The sequence below is a fragment of the Heterocephalus glaber genome, unplaced genomic scaffold (genome assembly GCF_053883595.1).
Source record: "Heterocephalus glaber isolate CG9 unplaced genomic scaffold, H.glaber_assembly_v1.0 deba00001060, whole genome shotgun sequence".
In the NCBI taxonomy this organism is placed as follows: Eukaryota; Metazoa; Chordata; class Mammalia; order Rodentia; family Bathyergidae; genus Heterocephalus; species Heterocephalus glaber.
In genome coordinates, this window is record NW_028258185.1 from 3,122,273 (window position 1) to 3,145,457 (window position 23,185).

General features: G+C 33.3%; 1 pseudogene; it reads left to right on the plus strand.

Moving 5' to 3' along the window:
- Nucleotides 1–1,994: 1,994 nt before the first annotated feature.
- LOC101708468 (vomeronasal type-2 receptor 116-like) lies at nt 1,995–22,891 on the plus strand (annotated as a pseudogene).
- The last annotated feature ends 294 nt before the right edge of the window (nt 22,892–23,185 follow it).

Here is a 23,185-nt window from a genome sequence, read left to right on the forward strand (position 1 = left end):
CAAACGATAAACAAGTGGAATCTCTTCTTATTAAAATGCTACTGCACAGCAAGAGAAACCACCAGCAATGTGAAGATACAATTCACAATGTGGGAAAAAATCTTCACCTGCTGTTCTTCAGACAAAGGTCTACTATCTAGAAACTATATGGAACTTTAAAAAGATCAGACCTCCCAAATGTAAAGAACCAATCCAAAAATAGGCATCTGAAATGAACAGATATTTCTCAGACAAAGAAGTAGAAATAGCAAATAAACATATGAAACAATGTTTAACATCATTGGTCGTTCAATAGCTGCAAATGAAATCAATGCTGAGATTCCATCTCACTCCTGAAAGAATGGCTGTTATCATTAAATCAACCATAACAAATGCTGGTGGGGCTGTGGGGAAAGAGGAACACTGCTCCACTGCTGGTGGCAGTGTAGACTGGTGCAACCACTATGGAAATCAATATTGAGATACCTCAAAAACCTAGAACTGGAAGTCCCATTTCACCTAGCTATTCCCCTGCTGGGTGTCTTCTCCAAGAATTAATAGAATCATACCACAGTGATATATGTGCACCCATGTTCATAGCAGCACAATTTTTAATAGCTAAAACTTGCAAGCAGCCCAATTGCTCATCAGCTGGAGACTGGATAAAGAAAATGTGGATTTTTTTATAAAATGGAGTACTACTCATCCATAAAAAATGAGAATCTAGAGACATTTATAGCTAAATGGATGCACATTGAGGTGATACTCTTAATTGAAATAAATAGGATACACTTGTAAATACTGAATAGTTTCTCTAGTGTGAGCAACAGAAAGTGTAAATAAGGCCTAAAAGGTATAATAGATAATGTGAAATAGGAAGAAAAGGGGCAAAGGTCAAGCGGAATTGGGAGGGGTAGGGGAAAGGAAAGAAGGGATTGGAATTAATGTGAGAAAATGGATCAATGGAAACAAATTCTTTGTAAATAAGGTGGGATGGAGAGGTTGAAAGGAGACCGGGGGAGGGGGGAAAATAAGACTCAAGAGAGATTATGTAAAGGTGCAAATTTCCAATGATGAATGTCATTATATTGTACACCTAAAATGTACTAATGATTAAAATGAATAATTGATAATGCAAAATATGAAGAAAAGGTCCAAAGGGGTAGGGGAAAGGAAAGAAGGGAAAGGAAAAATTATGAGAAATGGAAAAAAAAGAAAACAAAGTCTTATAAATAGGGAAGTGTGCAGGGGTTGAAGGGAGGGCAGGGAATGTGGGAAAAATAAGAACCAAGCTATATCATGTAAAGGTACAAGTTCCCAAGGGGAAATGTGAGTGTATTGTATACCTGAAATGTACCAATAAAATAATTTAAGGAAAAAAGAAAGATTTTCTCTAACAAAACAAGATTTTTTCATATATTACATAAAATTTGAATGCTAAGAAGTAGCCTTCTGAATACATATTTTCCTATTTTTGAAGACAGAAACATTATTTTTCTGAGGCCAACATCTAAATCCTTGGTTGAAGAACTCCTCCTGCCCCAGCTTTTCTGGTAGGGGCTACATACCAGTATGACAGTGCATACTTCTTCTTAAAACCTTCTTAGAGGTGGTAAAATAATTTCCTTTTAAGCAGTTCCAACTGTGCTACATTAAAATAATTCCAGTCCCTGATAAACAAGCATTCATTTGATTCAGTAATATTAAGGAAGTAATTTCAGTGTCTTCTTATCTTTTATGATACCACTCCCCACTCCTACTCATTATTTATGTGTATCTTTATACTGCAGAACATGGAACATTGGATCCAGTGGAATGAGCAATGGAAAACCTACTTTTTATTTTATTTCTTCTTCCTCCTCCTCCTCCTCCACCTCATCCTTGTCCTCCTCTTCTTCTTCTCAGTATTAAACTCAGAACCTCAGGACCTTGCACTTGTGAAGCCATTGTGGGGCCACTGAGCTAAATCCCCAGCCCTGACTTTTTAATAATAAAGTTAAAATTAGAAAGGCTAAATGAAGGTAAATCTTATATTAATCATATCAACAAAAATGAAAATGAGGAAAGACAATTTAGAGAGGATGGATGGAAATGGGAGGGAAGGGAACAGTTTAAAAAAGAATCAAGCTGTACTATTTACATCTATCCACTCCCCAAAATGATTGTAAACTGCATGTACTGCAAACATGCATTCATAAAAATTTTGTGACAGTGTATCATTTCCAATCCATGGTGTGTAGTGGGATACTCTCCAGTCTTTAATACCATCACCATGTAGTATTTTTCTATGCTTACAAAACACCATTTATGTTGTAATGGTGTTTGTCTTAACTTTATTGCATCTGTGAAGTCCCTCTATTCAGATAAGGTCATATTCACAGATATTAGGTTTACCATAACTTTAAGGAGACACAGGTGAATTTACAACAATGATCTGGCCTCAAATAAGAGAAGGTCATTTCAGTATGTTAGGTCACTGATTTTTGTAGTGGTCTCAGACATGCTATTTGTGTATTGTGTTTGTATGTGATTGTGTGCAGTGGGTATATCTGCAGTGCCCAAGAGAATATTCATGTAAGCCCTTAATTTTAAAATCTTAATTTTATATTATACTGTAACTAAAAGATTCAATGCAGAAATATATTAATATGTATTTAATATTAAAATTATTAGTGATGTTATGCTTTCATTTTTATACAAAAGATTTGAGACTTGTATATTTTATATTGAGACTGCATTTATAGTGCATCTTTATTTGGACTAAGTATTTTCAAATCCTCCATTGTGACGTGGGATAGCATTTATCCAATTGGGAAAGATACTTTTTTCTTGAAGTTTAGTGACTTTAGATTTTAATGTTTTAAGTTTACAGTAATATGAAAATATATTTCCTTTTTGCTTTACCATTTCAACTATTGATGCATATCACAATTCATAGGGAAACATTGGTCTAACAATAAAATAAAGTCCACATTTACATTAAGACTCACAACGTGTGTTGGATATTACTTAAAATTTGAGAAATGTAAAATTCCATCAACTCAAACATATAGAACCATAAATAAAAACTTCCCTTGCTTTGTAAACTCCCTGGAACTCTGGTGTTGTAAAGGTCTGCACATATGACTCTCATACTCAATAAATTTGGTGGTGAAAAATGCAGAAGTACTTTCCAATTTCATTGCTTTGCTTTATGGTGAACAAATTCACATGTTGTCAGAAAAGTATTAGTAATGTAGCCCCAGCTTGGTGTTGTAGAAACGAATTAGGACAATATATTAAGGCATGAAATTAGCATGTGGAAAGTACTAAAAAGTAGAAAGAAGGTCAAAGTTTAGACTTCAGAAATGCAGCATATTTCTTTATTAACCTTGAGCAACTAACTGGAAATTTCTAGATATGGTGTAATGACTGGTTGTTGAGGGGATGCGGAAATATGTAATGGGGAGTATTTTTTTTATTGCACTCATGACTCAGACAAGAATGGGCAATACAAGGAAGGTTCTGTGGCTGTACTCACTCCTAGATGAGTGAGGCTGCAACTTCTTTTCTTGAGCCTTGGGGGGCATAGTGCATCAATCTTCATAACTGAATGTGGGTCTCTTGAGGTCATTTCAATAGCACCTCACAGTCAGTCTTCTGGTGCGATCCATTTGCATCACCCCAAATGGCATCCAGGCAAATGACCTGTTGGTAGAGGCTTGGGACGAAATCCACACAGGAGTAAGAGGCTCCTGGGAACTTGGTAGAAGTGACGAGAGTGGTATAATGATGCCTGGAGGTACATAAGCTCATCTTGAAACATTTCCCAACTTGTGTTTTCATAGGGACACCAGACCTCAGATGCAGAGCTTCAGGGGAAATGGTGGAAACTATCTCCAAGGACATGGAGGAGGGTTGGCTGAAAGAAGTCAGGATTATTAAAGCCTCTATCTTTTGTAAAATGATAAACCACATGGCATGCACATTCATTTATATGTATATACCCACCTACATACATACACACGTACATAGGTTCCCAGTTCACCTGGCTGACATTGCAGATGTCATCTTCCTTTAGACATAAACATCCATACATACTTAAAAGATGTCCCTTTTGAGTATTATCTTATTCTTCTTGCAGCTTCCTCTCATAGTGTGCAACTTGCCTGAGGATGACTGTCTGCAATGCAGGAGCACCAGTTTGTACAAGGATGGAGATGTGGTGATCGGTGGTTTCTTCTACCTGTACAACTCTTTTTACTTCACTGGTATGTCTCATATAAAACCCAGTGAGGACTTCATTATCATGGAGTAAGTGTGTTTTTCATTTATTTATTTTATTTTTAATAATCAGGATCACTAATGCCTGGAGTTTGTGAATGAATGTGAGATCAGTATTCTCTGAATCCCTATTCTGTCCTTTCTGTGCTCACTTGCTCAGAACTCATAATTTCTTTTTTATTCTGTTCCCTTTTTCATTTTCTGAAAATAGGGAAGATAATTTTTTCATAGTTTATCTTCTCTTCCTAAAGGTTAGAAGTTTAGATCATGGAGGAGACACTATCTTGCACCTACTGTATTATATATAGTCTTCATTATACCTGACTCATCACTGTGTGACATTAACAGATCTCTATTACAAACTGAATCAAAGCCCTAGATTGAACTCAATAGAATAGGACTGAAGTAAATATCCATTTCCTAAAGACCAGGGTCTGATAATATTTCTTCTTATGCATAAAATATCATATATCCCCACAGCTATTTATGCCCCACTTGCTGGAGCAGATCTTACTGTAGATATTCAGTTACACTTTCCAATATTATGTGTGTTTTACTTTCATTTCAGTGCCTAAGATTGGATCTTCAACTCAAGCCAGGAATAATGGGGTAATATTCTGTGAAATTCCATCATCTAATTTGATTCTTATTCACAGGCATTTTCTAGGTTTTCTGACATCCTCACATCAGTTCTGTAGCTAATGTTATCATTAATAAGTACATTTTGTATGGAGTCAGAGCATTCTAGATGACTTGTGCTCCTGTGTACAAGGGCATGTCACCAGAATAACGTTTGTTTATGTCTTTTGTCTGATGATTGAGACACTAGTTTTGTCTTTACTAGTTGTCCATGCTTGGAAGTAGGGATGGCAGAGTTAAGAATTAGGTCACCTTCTGACCACAGTAAGTGTTTTACCTATGGCATATTCATTATCATGTATAAGATGTTTACTCATAATATTGTTCTCAGGTAATTTTAAGATGTTTATATATTTTTGAGACAAAGTTTTATTATGTTGCCAAAGTTGCCCAAATTTTTGCACTCAAGAAATCTGGCTTTAGCCTCCCAATTAACAGTGACTATAATCATGTGTCATTACAGCTGGCATTTCCTCAGATAATTTTGCAAAATATGTTTGATGTTGTTGGTCAATTTCTTTAAAGTTATATTTTAATTGTGATGGTTGGTGTTTATTGTTTCTACTTAGTAAGAAGTCTGGAAAATCATTAGGTGAATGAGTCAAGGAAGTCTGGTCTGTATCTCCTGCAATCCGTTAAAGTAAAAAAATTACTAATGGGACTCACTAAAAAAGTTAGGAAATCTTTTATCTTATCAGGGAAGAACCATCAGTATATATATTGACCACTGTAGTGAATTACAGAAGAGTTGAGGTGGATCCTGAATACTGCCTGTGCTATTGAGAGTTTATGACCAAAGAGTAGCATGGATCTCAGGATGTCAAATTACTCAGAGACAACATAAGGGTCATGAGGGCCAGACTAACCAAACTGAAAGGATTCTAGAGGAAATAATCTCAGTGTGAATGGACATAATCTGGGGACAGTAAGGGATGGGGAACTGGTCAGGTAACAAGTGTGATCCAATTTCAAGGATACTTCAAAGGTGCTAGAAAAAATTTTTTTCTCTTCCTGAGTAAGAGAGGCCACCAACTCCTTCTCTTTCTGTCTTCTGCCCATGTTCACCTGATCACTGTGGCAGTCAGTCTTTTCCCTGACCTTGCACTGTGTACTGTGTCTATGACTGAAAATAACAGCCTTTCAATTCCAGGAGCTTTTAATGTCCAGGCTATCTTATGACTTAAAAATCTTGAAGTGGCCATGAAAATGCTTCAGAATTTCCTAAAATCAAAATGAAAAGGAAGAGAACTTTGGAGAATAAAAATATGTAGAGATATAAAACATATATTTATTTTTACAAGATTATATTGTAAAATAGATTTGTAATACTGTAAAGAAGGATAAGGCCCAAGCATATGCATATATGCAATAACCACAATAGTTATACATTAGTTTTTATAATGTTCTGGAGATTATAATTATATATATATGTATATAAATAGTAGGATTATTCTCTCTGTCAACATATTTTACATAAGAAAAGATAGTATATATGTTTGTATAAACCTCAATATCATCATGAGTATTCATATCCCTATACAATATTATATCTTGTAAAACTAACAAGGTTTACTTTCACCAAATTTGGATGTTCCTAATTTTCAAATTGGTTTTTAATTTCATGTTTTTATAGGGAGAATAATATATAGATCTTTGAGGGAGGTAGTTTGTTGCAGCTAGCTGTACTTTTTTTAATTAAAATAAGAGAATTGTGTCAAAAGAATGGCTGGATTCTAAGCTATGTATAATTAAAGTCATTTTGTGCATATGATCAAAGAACCTTTGAGAAAAATAATAATAAATACTTCCAGTCCCCACATAAGAGAGTATTATTTTCTTCATGTTTACACCAAATGTGACATGACTTGATGTGTGCAGATAGTCATTGATATATTTAAATTTTATTAAGATGGATTATTTATTTCCATGTAATCTTAACAATATTTTATTGTGTGGTTTGCCTTGTACCCCTTTTTCTATCATATTATAGACTTTCAGCACTTAAAATATTTCACATATTTAAGAAAACAAATATTTGTTTACAAAGTATTTAAAATATTTTAAGGAATTTTTGCTTGAATTAAGTAGTTTTGGAATAATATATGAAAAGTGGATATCAACTTGTAAGTAGAGAAAATACAATTATCCCACTGTGTAAGTTTACACCTACGTTTGTGTTAATTCTAGTACTTTTTTATGGTTTTGTGTTTTGAACTCAGTGGCTTCCAATTGAGCTGCATCCTCAATCCTCTAAAAATTTGTTTGGGTTCATAGTATTGGAACAGCATCTCTCTAAGTTGTTCAGTTGTCAAAGCTGGGCTAAAACTTGTGAGATTTCTGCCACAACATCCTACAGTACTGCAATTACAAGTGTGTGTGACTAGAAATTGTTTTCATTTTGTATTGAGTATATTGTTTATCTTTCACAATAGCTAACATTCACTATCAACAAAATAATTTAATATTGATCTATTGATTTCCAATACCAATTATCTGATACAAGGAGCATATCTATTTCCATATGTATTAAATAAATTGAAAGTTTACTCACAGGTAATTTCTCTTTTTTATTCTATATTATTGGATTGAATTCTAGAATTTAAATATTTTTAAAATATTGTACATATTTAGAAGTAATTTTTCTCTATATTTTTATCATTTAATTCTGAATTACTTTCACTAACTTCAAATAATTCTTATGTTTAAAAACCTCTAAGATAAGTTTTGCCATGAAAACCCTCGTCTTCATTTTTTAATGAAAGTGGTGTGAACTTTGATGGAACTCAGTGGTGAATATTGACATCTATGCAATATGTTCTTTCATGTTTTCATCTTCTTCAATAGAATTGTATGGTTTAGTTCAAGTATCCAGGGCAAAATGTTTTATTCTGTTTGTATATTACATACATTTCCCCCACGATGCTTGATGTTAGTGATCTTAGGTTGGAAAGTTTTGACATTTGTTCATATATTTACTCTTTGATTGGATATTGTACACTTTATGAATCATGAATCCTCTTCAGATTTTTTTAGGTTTCTAAAGTGAGTCATTTTCTACTTTATGAGATATTAATATTGGCACTTTTCTTTAACTATTTTTTTCTCTGCTGTTTTACTGCATGTTAATTTTATGGATTAGAAATTCCAGAGCCATAGTAATTCTAGTGCAAAAGAACAATATTCTCTTAAACTGTTTCATTGGCAATGCTCATGCACACAGCTTAACTATAATCATCACAAAGCACCCAACCAGATCACAGCACATGTGCAGAGCGGTTTTTGTTGTTAACGTGAGATTTCTAGAAGATGAGCGAGTGGCTGCAGCACACAGCAGCTCCTAGTGCGCATAGCACACCTACTCTGAGCCTTTTTTTTTTTTTTGCATTTAAGGAAGATCAGTGTTTTGATTGAACATTTCTTCTTTAAATTCACTGAAGACTGTCAATTTTAAACTGTGTATTTTTATGGAATGAAATGGGAAGTGCTGATTTTATTTAAATTTTCTGATAATTAAATAACACAAATTAACATATCCATACCCCCACACACCTCTCCACATGGATAAATGTGGACAGGGATTTTGTTTTAATTACATTTAAAGTCACAATGTGAATGAAATATATTTTCCTTTAAATAGTGTATGTAACAGGAAATGAGTGCTGATTAGTATAAAATGTATATCCTTTGGTAAAGATAATATTTTTCTCCTTCCAGGAAAGATAAGATTAAAAACACTGTGTTTTAAATACATACCCAGAATAATTCTTTGCACATATTTGTATTCATAAAAAGCCAATATAAACTTTATAAAATCACAAATTTATTATCTAAATTTTGTTTTAGAGAAGAATATTTTCATAGACTGAATACTTACTAATTTTTAGAAAGAAGTTAATTTGTAAATGCATACAGCCTCACTGTATGTTGCAAATTTTATTCTTTCAGCACTCTGCAAAAATATATAGGTATATTTCTATAATTTTACATTATATTTTACTTCAGTCCCTTTGTGTAATTATATTTACATTTTAATTAAATAAGTCTTTCACAAAGATAAATACAGGGATTTAAATCTAGCTACATGAATTTGTACATTATTTCTTTTCTTATATGATTTTCTTTACAATTAATTTTCCTGATTTTGTTTTATTAGGTGTTTTGAGTGATGACTATTTTATTACCCATTCTTTGATATTGACTTCATACTCTTGCTTTCTAATCTCTTATCCCTAGTACTGTATAGTAGTAAACATGTGTTTATTATCTTTTTTCCTGTTTTTAAAGTGCAGAATAATTTTGTTTTCTTATACAGTATGCTTCTTTGTTTGTCAAGAAATAAAACGCTTGCGTATTTTATCTCAAAGGAAAGATTTTTCTCATTCTTTTCCTTCCCTCACTGGTTATGTTGCTTCAAGTTACTATATCCTAATCACTGGTTTGACTTTGTCTATTTTCTAAGACTAACTCATCAGAGTTAGTATAGATTTGTACATTGTCTCAGTATTTACTGAACTTTAGTAAGAAGTTTGTATTTGTGTCTGTGTAAGTGGAAGTGAGGGTGTGAATTCAAGTCTGACTGCTCACCTAGTTTATCACTGAATCAGAATTTCTATGACTGACCAAAAGATTTCTCTCTTGTTGACATTTTTACACCTGATTCAAATAAAGAGCTCACTTTCTTGTCAGGATCAAACTGGAAATATATTAATAGGTCTTCTCCATTCTTAATATAAATAGCTTGAGTTTTATATAGAGAGAATCATGTATGATAAAATATGTGATTTATCAGAGTTAACATCACTATCTTCATCATCATCATTATTGATATCTGTCTATTTAATCTATGACTCATTTAAAGATTAAGAGCTGTTATTGTTATGGATCTTATAATAATGTTTAGATCCATTACTTCATAGTGCTAAAATCTCCATTAAAAGTACCACACTATACTATTATAAATGTGCTCAAAGTCACTAATTACTTTTGCTTTTCTTAATTTTTATTTCTGGAGTTGTGTCTTTAGGGAAAAGGTAAGCATGATAATTATGGAATTTTGTTTAAATTTTTCATTTTTAAGAGAACAGTTATTACAAGACCACTTTGCGAAATATGTTTGATTGACTCCCCAATGCTAGATTAAAAATCTTAATATGCTTTCATTTCTTTTTTTCCCTTCAAATATATATTACCTAGTTATAATTTAAACTTTTTGTTCCTAATAGTTAAAATTTTTCTCTTCTGACTTTTAGGTAGTTTGTATTAGGTCATATCAACATAGGTTTTTTTAGACAACAATTTCATTTTTTCTTTATTTCCAGTTATCTATGGAAGTATTTGCTTTGAGTTACCAGTTACTGACAGGAGAAGAATTAGATATTCTCAGATTAACTTAGAGTCACTGAAGAGGAAATAAAGACAATCAGTAATGTGTCAGCTGACATGACTGAAGTAGACACTAATAACTTCTGAGGAAAAAAAAGTCTAAATAAAGATCCTAAATTCACTTCACATTTCAATGGCACAAGAAGCAGATCAACACTTTAGAAAATCTACAACTGTTTATTTTTTTCAGCAAAACACACACAAAAATTAAATAATAATGGTTTTAGATAATTCATTGCTCAATAGTCAAACGTACCAACATGCAAATAAAAATACATAAAAATTATTCATAGAAATGAATTCTACAACAAATATTAACCAGAAAATTCTCCAAAATGACAAATTTACAAAGAAACATGTAGATATTTAAAAGTTGGAAGTTTCCTACATGGGTTATATTGGAGATAGAAAATGGAAAACTCAATTGTAATTCAGAAGATAACATAAATCAGTACCCCACATAAAAACCCCACAAACACAAAAGGAACTCGAGTGTATTCAAACATAAATTCAATATGAAAGAAGAACATCAAATGTAGAAAAGATTCTGAAACAAAAATAGGTGAATAATGTAAAAACAGCTGAAAGATGAAAAGTCCATTAGTTTCTAAAGAGATGAGAAAATATGTCCAGTTCAGCAACCATGGTAAATTAGAAGGGTAGAAAATAGCACTTACCCAAATAGAAGGGATACAGTAGAATAACAAAAGCAAATACATACAAATACATGAAAAATAAACCCTAGAATATGAGTTAGAACCAATGTGAAAATAGAAACCAAATATTCATAGTAGAAGAAAGGACATTTGTTAATTATTACAAAATTGCACCAATTTTTTCACTTGAATACTGTACAATCTGTGAAATTTGATGAGAAAACAACAAATTTAGTTAACTCTTTGTGAAAGATATGTAGAAACTAAATTAATTTGAAAATTTTCACCAACAAAATATAACAGTTATTATGCCAATATTACTTGGAAAATACAATGAGAATAAATCTTTGGTAGTTTTATTAAATACCAACAAATTAGATAAAATACCTTATAAAAATAATAAGAAAATTTATGCTTAATTTATAATGCTGTGGATTTTCAAATTATCACAAATAAATAATATGATCTTACACACATCCATATTTAAGATAATGTAGATACAAAAAATAAAAAGAAGAAAATGAAGTTTATAATGAAGATGAGAAGGAAAAATACCAATAAGAAAACATATGGCAGTATTCTGGGAAATCCCAACTCTTTCTGAAAGACGACACTTCTGCAATAATAGTCTGACAAAGGTTAAGTTAGCAAGTTGTATTTATTAGACATATATAGATAGCTGTATGCCACAACTGAAAAATACGTATTCTGAGCTGGAATGTGGCAGAGGAGTAGAGAACTAGTATAGGGGGAGGGTCCCTGGGGTCTATTTACATCAGTGCAAGAAAAAAAAATTCTTTCCCCTCAAACAAGGAGTATTAAAAAGATGTGCATATGAACTAGTTTCATTAAGCCTCAACAGATAGAACAATCAGGAATACCACAAAAAGACTCTGTGCTATAGTCTTGCAAAATCAAATATCAGGCAGTATTAATGAAAAATGTCACTTGTTAGGAAACCATTTACAAGATATCAGAAAATGTGGAGCACAGATGCTATTTAAGATAAGCACTGGAACAGATGTCAAATTTTGCATTGAAATTATTTTTCACTTTTTAATGTGAAAAGGGACTATGCACTCACAGTGCCACCTCTCTTAGTATCCTGAGAATTTTCACTCTTGTCCATCCTTTATTTCTCTTCCAAATGTCTTTGCCTTTTCAAGGTTTCCCTCCTGTGAAGCCCTAAAGGTAACGGGAGCTTCTTGGGTTTCAATGGCAGAGCCAGCCTTCTGCTGCATCATACTCACCCCGCAGATGCCAACATATTCTGCATGTGTGCACCATTCAATGTTATTGTTCCCCTATTTGTTATTATCTTCATGTGGATGTCATGTCTGTAACATGAACTATTAAATGGTGTATTGCTGTTTGAGATTACCTTGGTTCTTCATATTAGAAAATATTTATAACCACACCCTAAACGTCTCCTGCTTTTCCATCCTTCACACTTTCCTTTGTAAATGGAACCATTTTCCTTTGTGGATGTAAAAAGTGGTAAGGATCACCAAGACCCCAAGTTACACCATTACTTTAGTATAAGTTCTAAGACCTTCTAGGCACGAGCTCTTCCAGAAATGAATTATAATGTCTGGTTATTCATCTTGATTTAGAATGTGATCTTAAATCAGACTTCTGTATAAAAGCGTACCACAAGCAATGTGTCTAAAGTAAGATTTACTTATCATAAGTCTTCAAGCTAAGAAATTAAGAGAGCACCTGATTGATAGTTTTTGTGTGGAGATGTGTCAATGTTTCCTTCTATCACAAAAATATGAAGCACGTTCTCTTTGATCTATTGTAAGGACATTAATCTCATCCATGATAAATCCACAGGCAGAATCTAGTTTAACATGAATCAACTTCCAAAAGTCAACCTAAAGCCAGCACGTTCAGGTTTAGGCTCTTAGGATATGAATTATGGGAAGACACAGCATTCAATTAACAAGTGGTATTGTCCTGGACTGAAAGACAATTATGTATTGAGTCTTTTCTCTAAGGATTACTTGCTCTCTTTTCAGCCTTATCCACAACAGTTACCAGAATGTTCTAGCCATCAGTTTTGCCATTGAAGAGATCAACAGGAATACTCATCTTTTACCCAACATGTCTCTGGGATATGAGTACCATAATTTAGTTTACAGTCACTGGATGTTTTTAGAAAGTATCATCACTTTGTACACAGGACAAAATGGGACACCTAACTATAGGTGTGGGAGAGAGACTAAATCTGTAGCATTACTCACAGGATCACCATGGGTAATTTCTTCTCAAATTGGACCTTTGCTGGAACTCTACAAATTTCCACAGATGAGACAGGGTAAATAGGGCAGGATCAAATCATGCCACATTAGTGGACAGTTTCAGGTTCAGTTCCTAAGGATGGTGAATGGATGGACTGGGTTTATGTGATGCAAAAATTGTACAACCTCAAAATGTAACACACTGAGATTTGTCAATTACCCATATTCTCTTTATGTACATCAGGAAGGAGGTACAGAGGAAATTAAGGATTTCCTGAAATCAGAGTCTGCTCAGTTATTTTCTAAAACAGGACACTTATGAAGTGAGATGATTAAATAGATGGGATAATGAATATTTCCTTGTACAATTTTCAGATATTTTTCAGTACTCTTCAGGCCTAAGGTTGTGCTTTGCGTCAACTTGCTTCACAAAACTTTCACTTTTCTTTTCCTTTTAGCTTATCTTTGGTGGTTTTGATCCTGAGTTCAGTGAAAATAGTCAGTTTCCTTCTGTCCATCAGATGGCCTCAAAGGATGAATCTCTGGCCCTTGGCATGGTGTCCTTGATGCTTCATTTCCACTGGACCTGGGTGGGACTGGTCATCACAGCAGGTCAGAATGGTTTTCAATTTCTCTCAGATGTGAGGGGAGAGATGGACAAGAATGGAGTCTGTGTAGCATTTATAAAAATGATCAAAAATTATATTGTGTCATACCTCTGGATTCCAAAGCTGCAAGATTTCCTCAGCAGAGAAACATCACCTGTAAATGTGGTTATCATTTATTATGATACTGACAGTCTAAATGATATAAACTATCAGGTTGGGGTACATCTAATGACATGGAGAGTCTGGGTGACAAACACTCAGTGGCATGCTGAACTGTCTGGGAGAAATTTTATCCTTGATTCATTCCATGAGAGTCTCGTTTTTACACACCACTATGAGGAGATTTCTGGTTTTGATGAGTTTATCCAGACAGCTACCCCCTTCAAATACCCAGAAGACACTTTCCTCACTCTGTATGGGTTCCGGAATTTCCACTGCTCTGGAATGGCTGCCTGCAAATCGTTTCGACACTGCCATGAGTGACAGGAGCTACAACGCATACAATGCTGTGTATTTGGTAGCATACTCCCTGCAAGAGATGCTTCTTCAACAAGGTGAAATGCAACTGATGGGAAGTGGGGACACTACGGTGTTCTTCCTCTGGCAGGTAATATATTTTTATTGTAAGGCAGGCCCTGGTATCATGATCATCTTATAGAGCTTTCTACAAGTGCTCAAATCCAGTAAACAAAAATCTTTTCCTGAAAAACCCAAAGATTCTGTATTAATTTTATTTTTGAGATAAAATTTTGACCCGGAAATGAATCAAGATCATTGCTGTGGTTGGAAAAGATGTTAATATTCTATCTAATCATATTTTCCATCAAAAGATGAAAACTTTACCCTTGCAGTTTAAAAGAGAAATCATGAATATATATGAATATTATGTATCATATATGAATATATATGAATATTTGCATATATAATTTACTTGTGTACCTAAATGTGGCAAATATTGCAATGGATGTTTTATATAAAATTTGCATTTTATTCTATGACCATTTTGGATTGATAACCTCATTTTGCACATAAATGCTGTGGGAACAATCACAAAATTCTGATTAGACAGTGTTGCCACCCATGCAAATCGTATATTTACATGGGTTTTGTTTAAATATCTTCTCTTCAAGCTGATATTTTAGAAACATTGTGATATTTAATTTATTCCACTTCATTTGTTGCCTGTGTGGAGCTTCCACTATGAAACAAAGAATAAAGAAAATTAGAGACTGTCCCACATTCAGGTTTTGTTTCTTAACATTGGGATGCAATTCATCATAGGATTATTCATCCTTTTCAGCTACACCCCTTTCTGAAGGACCTCCAGTTCAACAGTCCCACTGGAGAACAAGTAAACTTAGACAAGGCAAATAAAATGGGTACAAAGTATGATATTCTCAACTTGTGGAACTTTCCAGAAGGCGTTAGACTCAGGGTGAAAGTTGGAGGATTTTCCCCCCATGCTCCACTTGGTCAGCAGCTGTCTGTGTCTGAGGAGATGATAGAGTGGGCTGCAGAAATTACTGAGGTAACTTGGATCTGCACATAACTCATTCCATAACTTATTTCACTAGACATAAATAAATGAAATTCTTTGTATTTTGTGCCCCACCTCTGGTCACAAATGGTCACAAATGGAATAACAGTTCACCTTTCAATGCTAAGCATTTTCTTATTTCTCTAATTTCTGTTGAATGGGAATAAAGCTTATTTACTCAACCATATTTTAGTCAATATTCATGTTTTTATCATTAAGTATGGGATTCAAGTAAATATATGACTTTATGCATTTATAAAAATTGTTTGTTACTATGATTGTGAAAGGTTAAGTAAAATTTAGAGAAGTTGCCAATACTCATCTGATTGTCCCCAGACTCCCCGCTCTGTATGCAGTGAGAGCTGCAGTCCTGGATTCAGGAAATCCCCTCGGGAGGGAAAACCTGCCTGTTATTTTGATTGCACCCCTTGCCCAGAGAATGAGATCGCCAATGAAACAGGTAAGAGTAAATCTTCTCAACAAATTGTCATGCTTTCTTTGGCTTCACATAACTCCAAGAAAAGAATATAATTTTGAACTGAAGAGCAAAGGCAAATTCTTTCTTCCTTTATTGAGCAATTTACTTCTGTAATATTACCCTTTCATAAACCACACACTCTATCCCCTGAGCTATTTCTGAGATTTTTTTCTTTTGTTTTCCTGGGAATGCGATATAGACACATTCTACCACTGGGCCACATCCCCATTTCTTTTAAATTTATTATGCTTAGGAAAAAATCTCACTAAGTTTCTCAGGCTCACCTAAAACTTTGGATCCACCTACTATAGCTTCCAGAAGTTGGGAATATAGGCATGTGCCACCACACCTGGTGCCTTTATATATTTTTCTAGACTCATTGAAAGCATGATGTTCCCAGCCCACTAGGGTGGTGCATGCCTGTTATCCCAGCACTCTGAGAGGCTGGGGCAGTATGATTGAGTTTGAGCTCTATCTGGGACAGCTTAATGATTTAGTGAGATAATTTTACAAAATCAAAAATCACAAAATTCTGGAATGTAATACAGTGTGAAGGCCCTGGGATTTGTCTTCAGTTCCACAGAAACAAAGATAAAAGAAAGTACTGTACTCTCAACAGGAAATTAGAAGAATAAAGACATGCCATGCCCAGGATCCTAATAAACACTATATGTCATAATATGAACTAAGACAAATAATAGCAACATGTATGCAAAAGAGGGTAGAGCAATAGGATGAGGAAGGAGGAGGGACATGAAAGGGGAAGGTGATTACAAAAAAGAAACTAGCTGTAGTATGTACATGTCACTGCTCCCGAAAATGATTGTAAACTCCATGAACTACAAAGATAAAAATATTTTAAAAGAATGAAAAATGAGATAAATGCCTGAAAACCCTCTTTTACTCCCCAAAGTTGCTTCTCTTTCACCTCGGTCACTATTTTAACAGAGTATTATTAAGTACCAACACTTCTTTTTCAAACTTCATTTAGATCTTCTCAAAGACAATCAAATTCCAGATCCTTAGTTTCTCAGTAACCTAGCATGTCTCTTGACACAAGTGCTAGAGGGATTGTGTGTGTGTAAGATAGAGGTATGTGATGGTGAAGAGCATGTTTATGCTCAATCCTTGGCTTTTTATCCCTGCTCTCCTGTAATTTATAGGAGATTAAGGGGACTTCATCTTGGGGTGTATTCCATAAACTGTGCATTTAATTTTAAAAAATGACTGTAAAAGATGCATTGTCATTAATTTCTCTTAAAACACTCTTGCTTACTTTGAACACACTTATCCCATAATTCCTGACACTTCTTGCAACAGGTTTTAATAAGCATATTTATTTGCACTGTTAGGCTGTAACATCTTCAAAATGTTTACCTTTCTTGTCATTGTGACTTTGGGGAAGAGCCAAAGGGAGCACTGTGGCAAATCCAGTGAACAGGTGGATGAGGATGCACCGTAGTGTTCCACAGCCTACTTTTCTGTACTTAACTGCAGAGTTCACTGAATATTTGATCACATCTCATAGAGACACAAAAAAAGACTTCCTGAACCAATTCAGAAAGCTGCAAGAATTATGGAAAAAGTGCTTTGAAAGTAAAGGAGGGTATATTAAGGGAAATTAATACCAACCTGTCTTTTACTGTCACAATGTTTAAAATTTTAACATTGTCCATACTTTTGAATTAATAATTACATATTGATATGAATTATGGTTAGTGACATGAGCTTCAAGATTTATATCTGCATTGAGTGTAGGATGCAATAAATGATCAAGTCTACATTTTTATCTGTGTATTATAAACTTTTTTTCACAGAGCCTTAGCCTCTGTATTATATCAGATGGGTGTAGGGTGTTAAATTGTTGATATGATCAACAGAAATGGAGACCATAGAATATCTCTAATTTGTATAATAGGTGAAGTACATAAAATGAGGTTCAATATTATGAAAGAATGGAGAATATGCAGATGGGCTTTGGGCCATGGTGCAGAAATGGTAAAGAAAACCCATATTGAATATTTTTGAACAACAAAATTGTCACTGGAAATAGTTGAATTTTTGATAATAAACCTGGGCATGGTAAAATCACCTCTGTGCTGCATATTTAAAATTTTTAACTGTTACATATTTTAATTTCACAATATTTTGCATAATTTTGAATTAATTTTGAAATATAATGAGATCGATTATATAGTATATGCAGTATACTCAGATTGGGTGTATGGTGTTTTTAGATATATATATTCCATGTGCACACATAGAGAAGAATACGTCCACACTATCTGCTTCTGGTTTAAGAAATGCAGTCTTCAGTACTAAAAATACATATCATATAAAATTAATATCATAAAAATTTACATAGTTATTATATAAACGAATATAAATATAGCATGTAATACTAAAACAGAAATTGTCTTTGAGAATTTTACCTACCAAACTCTTGGATTGAAAGTAAAACTATCATTAGAGAGAAATATTTACTTGATATATACTTATATCCTATTATGCATATTTAAATAAAGAAAGCATGAAATTCTACATTTAGAGATTTTTATCAGAAACTAGCCAAAAAGCACTAATTCCACTAAACTAAAATGAGAGACAAAAAATATTATGACAGGAAATTTTAAGAAAATATATAGATGCAGAAAACAAATTTTAAACGCAAACTTGATTCAAGTAAAAAACAACCCTTGTAACCTTTAATAAATTTGATCAGAAAGAAAAATTTGCAGAATAATAAAATTTAATTACTAAGAATTTATTTCAATCTATGAAAATGTGCTTGAAATTTAGAAATTCACAAGAAAATAGCAAAATAATCCTAAGGAAAAAATGAAAAATATCCACAGTACCATATCTGTTAGCAATATGGCTTATAAATTAATATTTTCCTAGAATTTTTATGGTACTTGTAGCCTCACTGGAAAAATTGATAAGCATTCAAAAGCATACTAATACTGAGCATATTAAGTAAAAGTGAAAAAATATTCATTTTACATGAGGGGATAGTTTGGCAGTCATTGCCAAAAATGTCACTAATAAAACAAATTTCACACTACTCTGCTTAAAGAAAACTCCAATATGTGATAGAGGCTGCATCATAACTAGATTTGGCTTTTGCAACATAATTCAATACAGTTGTTTCCCATAAAATAGAAATTAAATAACTAAAGAAAAAACAACAAAATTGAGCACCTTTTGATAATTTAGAAATAAACAATGACAATAATGATACTTACAAAATTAGAAATAGGAGGAAACCATCTTAGTTCCATAAATAATGTACAGAATGCAAAGCAAACATAATATTGATAAAATCAAGAATGTGATAGGAATTCATTTGACTACTTCTACTCAATTACAATTTTGGGGGAAAATTAAAATATGAAAGTCTCAGTAAAGATTTAGTATAACTGATATTATTTTTCAATATTAGTGGTATGTATATGATATTAATGAATTAATAAATTAATGAATTTACTTTGCAGTGACTGAATGATTTATGTTATAATACTTATGTATCTAACTTACAAAACATTCAAAAAATTTAAAATATATTTAAAGTGTTAAATACTGCTCAAAAATTCTTGTAATGTTTGGATATCTAGTGGTTAGAAATGAAAGAAAAAAATTTATAGCAAATAAACTGAAACAAATTGTGAATAAAACATGCTTGTGGATAGAAGATTCAATTTTGGAAAAATGTCAGTACTTACCAAGTTGATGTGTTAATCTAAGCAGTTTTGGTAAATATTCAATTTTGGGGTATTTTTGTGTGTGTGTTTGTGGTCCTGGGGATTGAACTCAGGACCTTGTACTTGTGAGGCAGGCACATTGCCACTGAGCTAAATCCCCGGCCCTTCAATTATGTCTTTTAGTGAAACTCACAACCTTTTATAGGGTGACAATTCATACACACCCTGATGTTAAGTACTACTGGCAAAACCTGCTTCACAGAACATGTCAGATTATGGTGGTTTGTCAATAATTTCTTGGAGATTGAAAGAAAACCTAGGACAACACTTACGGAGATTTATTTTAGGTACAGAAGTCATTCTACTTTGTGAAAAGAAAGAAATGCTGCTATGAATGTGCCAGATTAATAAGGACAATAAAGTGTCATCCATGATATCATAAATAAGATGGCCAGTATCAATAAGTAACTGATTCTTACATAATATTTTTACATATTTACAAAAAAAGCAGAGAAACTTGCCTCAACTAACCATGAGCATCTTATGGTAAGGGCTGGGAATAGGAAGGAAAAACTAAAATTTCAGTGATAATAATTTGAATTTCTCACTAGACATGGAGCAGTGTGTGACATGTCCAGATCATCAGTATGCCAACATTCAGAGAAACCACTATCTCAAAAAGTCTGGGCAAAGGATAAAGAGAGAAAACTACACAAAAAGAAATAGAATAAGAGATTAATGTTTATTCTACTGAAAAATATTAGATAATCCTTAAAAAGATGCATCAAGTAGAAAGAGAAACAACACAAATTCATAAAACAGAATATATAGTCTATTTTACAGATACAGAGAAAATCTTGTACAAAAATATAATATAAATAATTTCACATTAAGCTATTTGAAAATGTAATAAAACTTACAAATTTAAATACAGTTAACTTTCCAAAGAAAAAATAAGTTCTCCCATAGTATCATGTCAATTATCAAAATTGAATTCCCAATTATTTTTTCCACAATTATTGAGCTGTAAATATTTTTATCATTGAACTTTAGAAGCATTCAGTGGTATATCATATAAATTTACTTTAGAAAGTTGGAAAAACAAAACTTTGGAAAACTCATTTTATTTTATGAAACAAGATACACTTTGCTAACCACACTTTACAATACAAGTTTCAGAAAAAACCCTTATAGGTTTTCCATCTTTTACTAAATTCACATTTCTTATTCTTAGCTTAGAGATATTTTTAGGGAGGTTATATTGTGACCATAATGTACATAATATAACTTCTGGTAATAGTATGTGGAATAGGCAATAGTCTCAGAAATGAGAAAACATCCTAAAATTAAACATCTTTCCATGATTTATAAAGAAGAAATGGCAAATCAACCATTGCTAAAATGGGAGTAGAAAGTGTCTTAATTACATTAATTAGATATAAACAATGCTAAAGGAATTATCATGTATTCTGGTTTAATATTGAAATAAAAAATGAGACAAGCATGTTCCATATCATCATTTCTACTTGAAAATATGCTGGAGGTCTTGACTAAAGAAATATTGTCATAAAATATATAAAACAAATATTTAATGGAAAGACTTTGTTTCCATTTTTTCTCTTCCTCTATTAATTCCATTACCCAAAAAATATGATGTATTATTTTGTGACTATACTTATGTATAAGGATAAGAAATAGGTAAATAAACATAAACAATTGAATGTAGTGCTGAACAAATACAAGGTTAATACACAAATATTATATTTATATCTCACTGATAAGCTATTCAAAATGAAAATTTAAAGATGATATTTATTATATCTTAAGTTTAGAAATATTCATCAATAAAGTCTGTTAAGGTTTTGAATGATTCTACCAATAAATTATTGAAGAGTTTAGACCAAAGGAACTAAAACTTGTGGTTATAAAAGTATATTTATGACTGAAGACTCAGTAATGAAAAGATTTTTATATGTACTCATCCAATTTGTCTATCAATTCAACCTAGTTGTAATCAAAAACTCCATTATACTGGGGATAAAAATGATAATTGTAGAAAGTGAAGGAAATTACTATGCTTGACCTTGAGCAGAATTGGTCATATTTGGTTCCCTAGATCTTAATAAAAAATATGGTGAGTAATCCTCCCTATATTTTTTTCCTTGACTGAATCCCAAGACCATTGTTTACAGAGGTTTAGTTTAGAAAGGTAGGTCTTTAATTATTCAGTGAGAAGAGAAAAATACTGTGATGGCTAAAGTAGATATACAATGAGGAAAAATTTGTTTGGTTCTCTTCACCATGAAGAAGCTGATTGGTACTAATTGCAAATTACGGTCTATGTAATTTTTTACTTAATGCCCAGAAAAGCAAAGTAGGAGAATTCACATCAACTATTCCAGTGAATTTCTGCATTGGGGAAGAGATGTAAATAATGTGAAAGAATAAATTTGGAATGATAACAGTTTGCATTTCACACTAGATATGGAGCAGTGTATGAAGTGTCCAGATCATCAGTATGCCAACACTTAGCAAAACCATTGCATTGAAAAGTCTGTGACCTTTCTGACTTTTGAAGATCCCATGGGGAAGGCTCTGGCTGGTACTGCTCTGAGTCTCACTGTCCTCACAGCTGCTGTTCTTGGGCTCTTTGTGAAGCATTGAGACACTCCCATTGTCAAAGCCAACAACTGAAATCTCAGTTACATCCTGCTCATCTCCCTCATCTTTTGCATTCTCTGCTCCTTACTCTTCATTAGCCGTCCCAACACAGCCATCTGCATCCTCAATCAGACCACATTTGGAGTTGTGTTCACTGTGGCTGTTTCCACCATCTTGGCCAAAACTGTCACTGTGGTGCTGGCCTTTAAGGTCACTGCTCCAGGCAGAAGGATGAGGCAGTTGTTGGTATCAGGGGCACATAACTACATCATTACCATTTGCTGCCTGATCCAACTCACTGTCTGTGGAGTCTGTATGGGCACTAATCCACCCTACATTGACACAGATGCTCACTCTGAACATGGTCACATCATCATCGTGTGCAACAAGGGCTCGCTCACTGCCTTCTACTGTGTCCTGGGATACCTGGGCTCCCTGGCCCTGGTGAGATTCACTGTGGCTTTCCTGGCCAGGAACCTGGTGGACACCTTCAATGAAGCCAAGTTCCTGACCTTCAGCATGCCAGTGTTCTGCAATGTGTGGGTCACCTTCCTCCCTGTGTACCATAGCCTCAAGGGGAAGGTCATGGTGGCCATGGAGGTCTTCTCCATCTTGGCCTCTGGTGCAGGGTTGCTGGCCTGCATTTTTGCCCCCAAGTGTTATATTATTTTATTAAGGGCAGATAGACATTCTTTGACTAAATTCAAAGATAAAATATATACTAGAAGTAAAAATCCTTCTTAAATTTAATTTAATAATGTATTTTTTTCTGAACTACATGGAAGACTCTGAGGTTAATCAGCACCATTTGTTTAGAGAAATGTTAAATAGCAATATGGGTTTCACTTTAATGAACCAATGGCTTTTACTTCTTTGTGTAGTAGTTTAACAATCCGTACAACATATAGCCATCGTCATTATAATGTAAAGTTCTTCTAGATATATTTTATTCCTCCAATGATATCTAATTGCATTTTTATTATGTTTGCTTAGTCTCTTCTTTGATTTTTGAAACTATTTATTTTTGCAGTACTTGGG